The sequence below is a fragment of the Peromyscus maniculatus genome, chromosome 2 (genome assembly GCF_049852395.1).
Source record: "Peromyscus maniculatus bairdii isolate BWxNUB_F1_BW_parent chromosome 2, HU_Pman_BW_mat_3.1, whole genome shotgun sequence".
Lineage (NCBI taxonomy): Eukaryota > Metazoa > Chordata > Mammalia > Rodentia > Cricetidae > Peromyscus > Peromyscus maniculatus.
Window position 1 is genome coordinate 25,591,152 of NC_134853.1, and position 11,921 is coordinate 25,603,072.

An 11,921-nucleotide genomic window follows, 5' to 3' on the forward strand; every position below is an offset into this window, starting at 1 on the left:
CTTCCTGTCTAATCTGTGCCTTTACTGTCTTCCTGTTCTGCCTTCTCATTGGCTCTAAGCCCAGCCACATCATTTCCTCACCACTGCCTGTCTATATAGACCTCCAGGTCACTATGGTTGGTACTGGGATTAAAGGTGTGTGTTACCATGCTTGGCTGTGTCTTTGAACACACAGAGACTCTGCCTGCCATGTGATCAGATTAAGGATATGTGCTATCACCACCTGACTTCTGTTTATGGCTGACTATGACCTCTGATCTCCAGGCAAACTGTATTTATTAACATACAAATAAAATATCACATTTTAGCACAAATAAAATATCACCACAGTTTTTATTGTAGATGAAAGAGAGAGAAAAGCCAGAGGTACCTGGTAAAGTTTAGAGCAGAGAGAGAAAGAAGCAGATGAATATGGCCTGCAGCCTGGACCTGGCCATGAGAGAAGCTCGAGCAGAGAGTGTGAGAGCGAGGGGAGGGGAAGAGAGAAGAAAAGAGGGAGGAAGGAGAAGAAAAAAGGAGACAGAATGAGCATAACTGAAATAGCGGGGTTATAAGGAAAATGAGAGCTGGCAGGAAGGAAGCCTGTGAGCAGGAGGGAGTTTAGCTTAGGGTAAGGGAGGAGATGAGATCAGAAGGGATAGGTTGCTAGCATGGACTTTGAAATGTGTAACAGGGAATTTATGATAGAGGGCACCTGGAGGCCAGCACACACTTTAGTATGCTAATAGGCACTACAGACAGTCATTTTCCCCCTTCTGCCAATGATAAGGGAAATGACTCCTTTTGGTAGAGGGGAACCAGCTTCACAAGTTACTAAAGAATGCCAGCTTTTGTCTAACCACCAAAAATTCACCTATAATACAGGATGAGCCCATTTCTGGATATTTGGATGGCATTTTGGAGTTTGGGGAACTGGAATTCCTTTTGGACCTAATGTGAATGAGAAAGGCCCCTGGCCACTGAAGGAGAGGCTCTTTCCCCATGTGCTTCATTGTCTGAGCCCAGTCTCCTGTGCCTTGCTGCTTTCAGCTTGTCAGTATCTGGACCATCAGCTCTCAACAACTTCCTTCCAGGAGGTCCTCTTGCTCTGTGGTTCTGCCAAGTTAAATTCACTATTCTGAATGTGTGGATGTTCCCTAATCTCAGACTTCCAGGGTATCCCAATTTTACATAATAATTTCCTTACCAAGCTGGGATCCAGCCTCTGCCCTCATAAAAAGTCATTAAAAAGTGCCACTCCCCCCCCACACACCATTTGCTAAAGGAATCATGGTCTTATCAAGTTCCACTACTGGATTGGAGGGTTGTAAAGACTGTGGATATAGAATCGCCAGTCTCTTTTCACCAGGACCACCCAGTTTACCTTATGGATAAGGCAGTGTTCTGCCTGTCGCTGTCTCCCAACTGGGGAGCAGCCAATCCACTCAACTCACTTCTTTACAGACCTTTTTTTCCTTCGCTTTTTAGGTTTCCCATGACAATCCTTGTAAATCATGAATACACCATTTCTCTCTTTTTCTTTTTGGAATAGTGTCCATTGTTTTCTTATTCTGATTCTTCTCCTTCAACACATCACATAGAGGCAGCTTCTAGTCTGCCATTTAACCCACAAGTATTGCCTTTTATTTTTCAAACCCCCCTAATACCATGATTTTAGCAATTACTTCACCCTACTGGAGTCTACCATCCATCAATACTACTACATTCTCAGTGTCTATCATTCTCCTTACACCCTCGCATCCTTTCACAGCATCCCCCACCCATCACTACAGTCGTCATTTGCACGTTTTCAACTTCTTTGCCTTTCTTTCTCTTCTCATTTTCTCTTACAAAGCTCTCACACTGAGGTAGTTCACCTTTCCTTGCAGCTGAATGAAAAAGCACACTGGATAAAAACACATAGCCATGAATGGTCAAGTAAGCTCTCTCTTTGGTTTTTTGGAGGGTTTTTTGTATTTGGGTTTTTGAGGTATGTTGTTGTTGTTGTTGTTGTTGTTGTTGTTGTTGTTGTTGTTACAAGACAGGGTTTCTCTGTGTAGCTTTGCGCCTTTCCTGGAACTCACTTGGTAGCCCAGGCTGGCCTCGAACTTACAGAGAGTGCTGGAATTAAAGGTGTGCGCTGCAGCTGCCGCCACCACCGACACCGCCGCCACTGCCACCCCCCCCACTCACACCCCTCTGCCTTTTCCTTGTTTACATGCACAAATTGTCCATAATTTAAAGGCAATGCTTCAATGTGTTGACTAGGAGCCATCAACATTTTCCTGCTCAAGGACGCCACTCCTAAAAATACCCTTCTTTGTTGCCATTAATGTTTCTTCCTCTAACGACTCCTTTTCTCATGAGTGTAAAAACAAAGTCATTGCTTTGTTTTTGCTTCTATCTTTAAAAAATGAAAACTCTCTCATTCCTTGCTTCCCCTCTAGCCTACACACCATTGCATGCTATCTCTTTACAACAAGACGCCTAACTTAGAGTTATCTGTAGTCAGTTAATTCCGAGTCTGCACCCATTCCCTTCCGACTCAATTCTCAGCAACCCCAGCCAAATGTTTTTATCAAGAGTGTGTCCAGTCCCCATTTTGCTGCATCACCAGCATCTGAAACCTCACTTCTCTTTGAAGCACCCCTCTTTGTGTCTTTTGACTGCAGGATATCACATGGAGCTGGTTCTCCCTACTGATTACTTCTGAATATTGTCTGCTACACCCTTCTCACATCTCTGTTTTCTAAACAACGGTGTGCTGTAAGTCTCATTTCATCAATCACTAACTAAGAAAATCCCCTTACAGGTGTGCCCTCAACCTGACCTTATGAAGGTGTTTGTTTTTATTGAGGCTCCTTCCTCTTTGATGACTCTAGCTTGTGCCAAGTTGACATAAAACTAGCCAACGCAAAGTCCTTAACTATCCTGAAGAGTTTTCCTTACTTTACCTCTAAGTTTTAATTTCTCCCCTACATATTTTCAATCCCCTATATTAATATATAACTTTCAGTGAATAAAATTCATCAATTTTTAGTACATAATTTTTTTGAGTTTTCACAACAATTAAGAATAAAAAGTCTTTTCTTTCCTTTTTGTAATCAATCCATTCCCTGCCCCTGTGTTTTCTACAATTTTAAATAAATGGAATCATATATAATATTTTGATAATGGGATCTTTCACTCACATAATATCATAGTATATCTTATTACTGAGTAAAACTCTGCAGTGATATATTGTGAACCCTAATAAACTTGCCTGAGGATCAGAGGACAGAGCCAGCCACTAAATTAGACATAGAGGTCAGGCAGTGATAGCACGCACCTTTAATCCCAGCACTTGAGATCTCATGCCTTTGCTTGGGAAGCACACATGCCTTTAATCCCAAGAAGTAATATGGCAGGGCAGAGAAAGGTATACAAGGCATGAGAAAACAGGAACTCACTCTCTTTTGGCTGAGGATTTCAGAAAGGTAAGAACTAGTGGCTGGCTGCTCTGCTTCTCTCATCTTTCAGCTTTCACCCTGATATCTGGCTCTCGGCTTTTTATTAACAGACCATTTAAAATTCGAACAACAGAACTCTATTCATTGATGTACAACAATTTATTCATTCTTAGTTGAGGAATTCTTCTGAGGTTTTAGTTTTGTTGCTGTTTTAATGTTTGCATTAATCTTTGAGAATTTTAATCAGTGTATTTTGATCACATTTACTCTTATCCCAACTCCTTCCAGATTCATCATCCCCACTCTCACCTCCCTCCATACAATTTAAGGCTTTCCTTCTGCTTGTGGGAAGGCAGAAACATGGTGCCTGGGGCGTACTATGTTAAGGGTGGCTAGAGGCTGGTGGCATCTCCACAGTCTCTGGGCGGGTGGCCCATGTTTTCCCAACCTGTCTCTTGAGGCTGCGCCCTCAGGCAACGGGTCTCCATGGCGCTTGTTGGGCGCTCTGTGTCTGCAGCGACCACGGCTGATGACCAAGCCGCTCACCCGATTGCAGAAAGAGACGGTGGAACTACTACAGAAGGTGGAGACAGAGAGAAGCCTGTATTCAGACCACGAGCTTCGTGCTCTGGATGGAGCTAAGTGACTGGTAAAGAAGAAAGCTGCCCTTTATGATGATGACCAAGATGAGCAAGGCACAAGACTTAGAAGATACGTGGGAGCAGGGAGCAGGCATTCCTACAATGTAAACCTGGAGCTTGAGTAACAGAAGCTGATAAAACAAAAATGACCGATACTCCTTGCATCGAAAGCTGGACAGGAAGCTCGTCCTCTTAGTCAGACAGAAGGCTGGGAATCAGGATTTTTGGATGCTCGCTCGAGTAGAGTGGCAGCTGAGCGAATCCTGGCCACCCTCTCAGAAAACAACATGAAAGCCGGATTCCTAGGGAATGCACCTTGTGGCCACTACAAGTTCAAACTTCTCAAGGCAATTCAGACAGAGAGTGACATTGGGGTCAATCTCTTCTTCAAAGCTCTGCTACTCACAGGAGACTTCCCACAGGCTGGGAAGAAGGCCTGTCATGTGTGGGCCAGTAAGCAAGAGCTGGGCAACTATCTGCAGCCCAAGTACCTGGCTCAGGTCAGGAGGCTTCTTCTGGACTCCTGATGGATGCAGCTGCTTGTGGATGATGCGCACATAAGTCAAGTGCTAGCACCTCGAGAACAGTGCGGATGCTCATTTACAGAGACAATCAAGCACCAAACTAAATTCTGAGAGTTAAATGTGTTTGTCATTGTGTTGGATTTTGATTTGTCCTTGGGGACAATTAGCTTTGCTACATAGCAGGTTGAAGCATTATGTTATAGTAACTTAACAGAACTACATGGACCTGGCCATGATTCTTCCACTGGTTGATTAGAGAGAAGTCAGACTTCATTTCAAATGACTAGAGCTAAACAGTTAAGAAGCAATTAATCTCCATCTAAATATAAAGCTTCCAAAACGGAGGGAGAGAGAAAGAAGATCTGTCCTTCCTATCTAACGGAAAGGGAAAAGTAAAATGGAAAACAGCTAAGAAGTTATGTAACTAGCTTTTCATGAGCCTAGAAACTTTCTCAGAACTTGGGAATTGAGGTCAATTCATTTCCTCTGTTCATTACTGTTCAATAGCTCCTTGGCTACTCATGGGATTACGTGTTTGGTTCCCCCGCTTCTATGATGAAATTTTATCTGGTTTGAGCTTACATGGGTCTTGTGCATGCTGTCACAATTTTTGCAAGTTCATTTGTGCAACTGCGCTGCTGTGTCTAGAAAACATGATTTCCTTGACATTACCTACCACCTCAGGCTCTTACAATCTTTCTGCTCCCTCTTCTGTCAAGATCCTCGACCCATAGGGAAAGGTTGTAATATAGATGTCCCATGGTTACTCCCAGAGCATCCATGCTGGTGTTGCACAAATGGGTATGTCTTGTCAGACCGGTTCTTGTTATAGCTAGCAGGGTATGTGACTGGGTAAGATTGATGATTACTTTTTTCCTCTGGTAGCATGAACAGTGTCTTCCAGCACTAAGAAAGCTGTCTAGTGGAGATGAAGCTTTCAGGTGAGGACAGTCTTGAATTCTCCATATTCTATGACTCAACTGTATATTGTCTTCAGCAATAGAGTCTCACTGTCAAGTTCTAGAAGGTAACCAACCAAGAATAATAGCAATAGCCTGTATGTGACCCCATTGGCCAACAACTCAAAAAGGACTAAACCATTTCTGATAGTGAGGAATATTTGCTAGCATATAATATCTACATGGGGTATCAAAAATAAATATAGCCAACAAGATGGCTCAGCAGATAAAGACATTTGCCTCCAAGCCTGACAATTTGCATTTAAATTTTGGGACATAAATGTTAGGGAGAGGGCTGGAGAGATGGCTCAGCCATTAAAGGCTACGCTCACAATCAAAAATGTTAGGGAGAATCAACTACCATGTTATCTTCTAGGCTCCACCCACATGCTGTGGCATTCACATACATACACATATAATAAATTAATTAATTAAAATTTTAAAAAATTGTTCCATACCACTCTCTGGTGGATTTGTCCATCATGGTTTTGACTTTTATTCCCTTAATAACTAATGTTGACCATCTTTTCATATCCTTATTTGTTATTCATACAGTTTATTTAATAAATTATCTACAGTTTTCCAAACCTGTTTTTGCTACCAGATGTTTATCATTTATTTTGAAATGCAAGGTTTTTATATCAGACATGTCTATTGTTAAATGTGTTTTGCCAATATATTCTCCTTTTTGTGACTTTCCTTTTTTGTAATACTGTATTTTGAAGGACCAATATGATCTAAATTAACTTCTTTATCATATTTTCCTCTATTATTAACTATTAGGTAAAGCCTAAGTAGTATCAAGGTTACAGAAGTATTGCCTATCTTTGATTCTATAACATAATTAATTAGAGATGAGAAAATTTTGACTTCAGAGTAATACAAAGATTCCCAGTTGTTGTGGGTAAAAGAATCGCCTGGCTCTTGCTGCAAAGCCCCCCTCCCTTTCTGTTTCCAGAGACTGTAGTTGTGTCCACAGAAGCTGCTATCCAGGAATGGGCACTTTGCAAGCACCACAGGCAGTTCTAAGTCTATAATTAAAAAATCAAAATGCAGACAGCACTTCCAAGTTCCAGTTGTCCTCACTGATCTTCCTGCTTCCCCAACTTCATCATAGGCGTCATCTTAATAATGTCCAAAAGATGGCATGCATAACAGCTAGCCAAAACATCTGGACACAACCAACCACTAAAGAAAGTACCTGAAAAAAAAACGGTGTCTGTTCTGAACATGCACAGATTTTTTTCTTTTTTTATTATTCTTTTTTAAATTTTTTATTCATTTTACATATCAACCACAGATCCCCCTCTCATCTCTACTCCCACTCTTCCCCCCACCTGCTCTCCCTACCTCAGTCCACCCCTCATCCCCCTCTCCAAAAGGGTAAGTTCTTCCATGGGGGGACAGCTAAGTCTGGTATATTCAGTTGAGGCAGGACCAAGCCCCTCCCCGATGCATCAAGGTTGAGCAAAGAGATTTTTTTCTTATCATGATCCTCTAAACAATACAGCATTTATATTTATTCAGCTCCGTAAGTAATCTAGAGGTGATCAAACAAATAAGAATGTGGAATAGATTAATGCAAACACTATATCATTTTATGTGAGGAGCTTGACTGAGCATATGTACACTTTAGCAGAACCAGTCCCCACAGATGCCAAGAGATAACTGTATATTCATATGAACTAAATTGTATGTATACTGCCCAGTATATGTATTTTTAGTTCAAAATGAAGAGTGACACAATTTTCCTCAAATAAAAACCTGGGAAAATAAACAGGGAAGCCCAGCCCTCACCATAACCACTTTAATGAGGCATGTGCTCTCAGAACCTTTTCCACTATGCACCAGCAGCATGGGAAAGCATGGCTTGTCAGGGGTTTTGGTACTTTCCTCAGGAGCTTGTTGTTTAGTTGCTTGCATTCTTGCATGCTTCTTGGTCTGCAAGCTACCAAGTTTTCCCTTTGTGAATGTCAGCCATAGGAGCTTGCATTTCGTTCCAAAAGCACACAAGATGCTTCTCTCTTAGGCTGCCCCTTTCCTCAGAGAAGCTGTTGGTTCCAGACTGGAAAGAAGTGAGTGATCAGTCATTGAGGACCACCTTCTAGGGGACTGGAGAGAAACGCCCAAAGATGGACAAAAGCAGCAGCAGCTGGGAAGACTAAAACAGATCTTCTCAAATGACCCTTTTCCCAGTACTACTGTGAGCAAGCATGGTTCTGTACTATGAAAAGCAAGCAACATGGTGCTCTGATTTTCTGTTTTCCTTGTACCTCTGGTCAATTCTCATTAGTGGCTATAGTCACTCTTAGTGGTTTTGTGAGGGCCTGAGGAAAGGCACATCCTCACAGGACAAGAACTGAGAACCAAGGTCTCACATCTTGCCTGAGGCCAGAGCAGGCTGACAAGGGTAATTAGTGAAATTCTCCTCGGGAGGAGAACAGAAGTTGTGACTGTGAGGTCCTGTGAGGTCCTGTGATCCCTCCTGTTACAGAGCCTCACTCTACTCCCAGCAGTGGAGAATCAAACTACCAGTGAAATATGAACTTGTGTGGATTCCCTTTTTGAGGCACGAACATACTGGTTTTCCATTGCCATACAAAATTTTAACCCTTTCCATGCAATTATTTGAAAATAAATCCTGAATTTTGTGAACCATGGCCTGAACTCTATCCTTTACTCTCTAGTACAGACATACCAGAGAATCCTAAAAGACGTTCTCATTATGCTCTCTAATTATAGAGCAGCAGGTCCAAAAAAAAAAACTACATTTGATTTTTCATGATTGGAGGATTTAAAAATCTAAGCCAAAAATAATGCAAAATAAAAGTCTACAAACATGTTGTACCAGGAAAATTAATCCTAACAAAAGATGTCAACCTATAATTTAATGAGTTCAAAATTACTCTAATCTTTTTTTTAATCTCCAAATATCCTTCACTATTAAGGCTATGAAAGTACATGTATGAATCAGAAGTGATTCATGCAAGCACCAGGAAATGTTGGCCTCCTACCAGTTTCCTTAACTCGGTAGCTTTATTCTCATCATAGAAATAGAGAAGTCTAGGTATAACTTTCTGAACTTTATTGTTGAGTGTGAACTGGTCTAGCTTCTCCAACTGGTCATTCAAATAATGACTGTGGAAATATATTCTATATTTATGTACAGAGCTGTAACAATTATGATATAAAAATAATTTGTTGGATAATAAAACAGACTATTCATGACCCACATACATTAAAAATAGTCTTAAACACATAATGGTTCTATTTTCTTGGTGTCTCTGGCAACATGTTAGACTGCAATTAATACTACAAGACACTAACTCTGAAGTTACCAAGTCCTGAGTTCTGGAGTCTAATACATTAAATTAGGGGCAGTTATCAAATTCTGGAGGTTGACTACCTTCTAGCAGAAAAGCCATAGATTTCTACATCATGCTCTAATATAGAACTTTTCTAACTTTATTATTAATTATTATGACAGAATATCTAAAAATGCAACTTAAGGAAGGGTTTATTTTGGCTCACAGTTTTAGAGTAGTGTATCATAACAAGGAAGTTATTCTAGCAGCATCCTGAGGTATCTAGTCATATTGAGTCAGCAGTAAAGAAGGAAAGACCATTAAATGTCTGTGTTCAATTTGCTTTCTCCTTTGTATTGAGCCTAGGACACCAGCCTATGGAATGGTACCACCCACTTTGTGGCTTTGTTCACATCCATTAATCTAATCTAGAAAATCTCTCACAGGTATACCTAAATGCCAAGGAGTAGCACCTACAATAGGCTGAGCCTTTGCACATCAGTAATCAAGAAATGCCCCCCATAACTTCCCTGTAGGCCAATTTAATGGAGTCATCTTCTCAATTGAAGTTTCCTCTTCCCAGATGACCATAACTTGGGTCAAGATGACAAAAACTAAGGAACACAACAACATTAAATGTCACAACTGTGTATATGAAGCTCCTAGGAGTTGAGAATGAGAACAGGTAGAACAGTGGCTCTCAACTTGTGGGTCACAACACTTTTGGGGGGTCAAACAATTCTTTCACAGCAGTCTCCTAAGACCATTAGAAAACACAGATATTAACACTACATATCATAACAGCAGCAAAATTACAGTTAGGAAGTGGTAACAAACATAATTAAATAATTGGGGTCACCACAACATGAGCAACTGTAGTAAATAGCTGCAGCATGAAGAACACTGAGAATCACTGGGATAGAAGGATACAGAGTCCTTTGGGTCTATGGCCAAGAATAGCATAACTGGATCTTGAGGAAAATCTATTCCCAGTTTCCCGAGGAACCACCACATTGATTTCCATAGTGGCTGTACAAATATGTACCCCCAGCAGCAATGAATAAGGTTTCTCATTTCCCTATGTCCTTGCCAGCATGAGTTGTCATTTGGTTTATTGATCCTGGCCATTCCAATGTGTAAAAGGAAATATCAAAGTGGTTTCAATTTACACTTTGCTGCTAATTAAGGATGTGGAACATTTCAAGTGTTTCTCAACCATTTGTGTTTCATCTTTTGAGAACTCCCTACTTAATTCTTTCCCCACTTTTAGTTGGGTTATTTATTTTCTTGATACCCAGTATTTTCAGTTCTTTATATATTTTAGACACTAAACCTCTTTCAGATGTGTAATTGGTAAAGATATGTTCCCATATGTAGCCTGATGCTTTTCCCAAATGATGCTGGCCTTTACCATACGAAAGCTTTTCAGCTTCATGAGGTCCCATTTACTAAGTGTTGATCTTAGTGCCTGCATTATCAGTTGTAGTAGTTTGAAAGAAAATGGCCCCATAGGCTCATGGGCACTGGCACTATTAGGAGGTGTGTTCTTGTTGGCGTAGGTGTGGACTTGGAGGATGTGTGCCACTGGAGTGGGCTTTGAGGTTTCAAGTACTCAAGCCAGACCAAGTGTCTCTCTCTTCCTGCTGTCCATTGATCCAGATGTAGAACTCTCACCTACCTCTCCAGCATCATGTCTGCCTGCATACTGCCATGCTTCCCACCATGATGACAATAGACTAAACCACTGAAATGTAAGACAGCACCAATTAAATATGCACAAGTTGCTGCACACCGCCCTGCCTGCCCTACTTGGCAACAACACGCTCCTTTGTCCACCACAGCCATATTCTCATACCTGTCACTACTGTTGTATTTAGTTCTGCCTCTTTCAGCCACGTTTCACCATCCTTCCCACCTCCTCATCACACATTCATTTATTAAAGTGGCTTTGCAAACTACTGTGTGTCACACAATATCCTCTGCAACGGCTTACATGCAAATACTTATTGTAAGCATTGTTCTGGTTCAAGGTTTCTGGTAAATGCTGGACTATCACTAAAACTCATCTCAGATACCCTGTTGTTGCCCAGAGTCAGGGTGATCTTGCCATTGGGCAGCACAGCTGAGGAGGAGCTAATCCACTCCTTGCAAGTTCCAGGCTGCTGCACGCCTCCTTGCCCTCGGTGTGGCCTCCCCTGCGAACTTTCCAGGCATAATCACCATGCTTGCAGCCTGCAGGCAGTGCCTTGGCCAGTGCTCTCCTTCCCCCAGCAGGTCTGGCGGCAAAAGCTGCAGTACCGGAGGCTAGGCCGAATGCCCTGAGCCTCCCTGGCCAAGGATGGATCTTACTCAGCAACTAGATGCTCTTTGGTCCAGTGCGGGAGTGCTCCCATACCCATCACAGCAGCTGCGTCTGAAGTTTCACTTACCTTCCCTGTGCTCAAGGTTTCTCTCCTCCATCTTTTTTCCAATTTCATGAGAGCACTTTTGAAAAGCATCTTCCCATAAGACCTGACTTTTTTAGCTGTTCTGGAGATATTGTGAGCCTGCAGACTCAACCTCCCAGCCGAGTCTCCCTCTCAGGCTCCTCCGAGCGATTCTGCAGCCCTTGGGTGTTGGCAGTGGCTGCCATCTTGAGTCCACCAAGAAAAAAAATTTCTTCAGTAAAATATAGACAAAGAAATAAGCAAACAAAAAAGATGGCTAGATTTTGGGACTGTACAGTCCAGACAAGTTCCCTTGAGAGATGCTCATTCTGCTGGCCCATGCACCACGTTTTTCATGAGCCAACATAGAAAATCTAAAGTGCCTTGGTAGATGCTTTTGTCCAAGTAAAATTGATCTACCTGGAATTCTCATATATCACTAAGCAAGAAGTGACTAAAGATCTCATCTTTATATGTTTTCCTAGTCCCTAGTGTGTACCCAAAATAAATAATACAATATTTTTTCATTTTTAAAATCTTTAATATATCAAAGCATTAAAATAATGTACTGATGAAGTGATATGAATGAAGAAAAAGAAGTAAAACTCCCTTGAAATATGAATATTTGGGATGGATTA

At 41.5% G+C, this 11,921-nt stretch overlaps 1 pseudogene; it reads left to right on the top strand.

Moving 5' to 3' along the window:
- Window positions 1-411: 411 nt before the first annotated feature.
- Window positions 412-4,620, top strand: LOC102927643 (large ribosomal subunit protein mL46 pseudogene; annotated as a pseudogene).
- Window positions 4,621-11,921: the final 7,301 nt, after the last annotated feature.